This window comes from Echinops telfairi, unplaced genomic scaffold (assembly GCF_000313985.2).
Source record: "Echinops telfairi isolate 266 unplaced genomic scaffold, ASM31398v2 ScPeMD7_5592;HRSCAF=6446, whole genome shotgun sequence".
In the NCBI taxonomy this organism is placed as follows: domain Eukaryota; kingdom Metazoa; phylum Chordata; class Mammalia; order Afrosoricida; family Tenrecidae; genus Echinops; species Echinops telfairi.
In genome coordinates, this window is record NW_022109491.1 from 46,341,989 (window position 1) to 46,342,373 (window position 385).

Genomic DNA, 385 nt, shown 5'->3' on the forward strand with positions numbered 1-385 from the left:
TGAGCCCTTGATATCAGCTCCTCATTTACACCCCCCCCAACTCCTTCTCTCATAAACCCTTGATAATCATTTATCTTTTTTTTTTTTGCATGTCTTACACCAACCGTTGTCTCCCTTCACCCACTTCTCTGTTGTCTGTCCCCCTGGGAAGGGATTATATGTAGATCTCTTCACACCTTCCCCTTCCCCTCCTGGTATCGCTACTCTCATTGGTCCTGAGGGGTTTCTCTCTCCTGAATTCCCTATGTTTCGAGCTCTTATCTGTACCAGTATACATCCTCTGGTCTAGTCAGATTTGTAAGGTAGAATTGGGATCATGATAGTGGGGGGAGGGGGGGAAGCATTCAAGAACTAGAGGAGAGTTGTATGTTTCATCATTGCTACA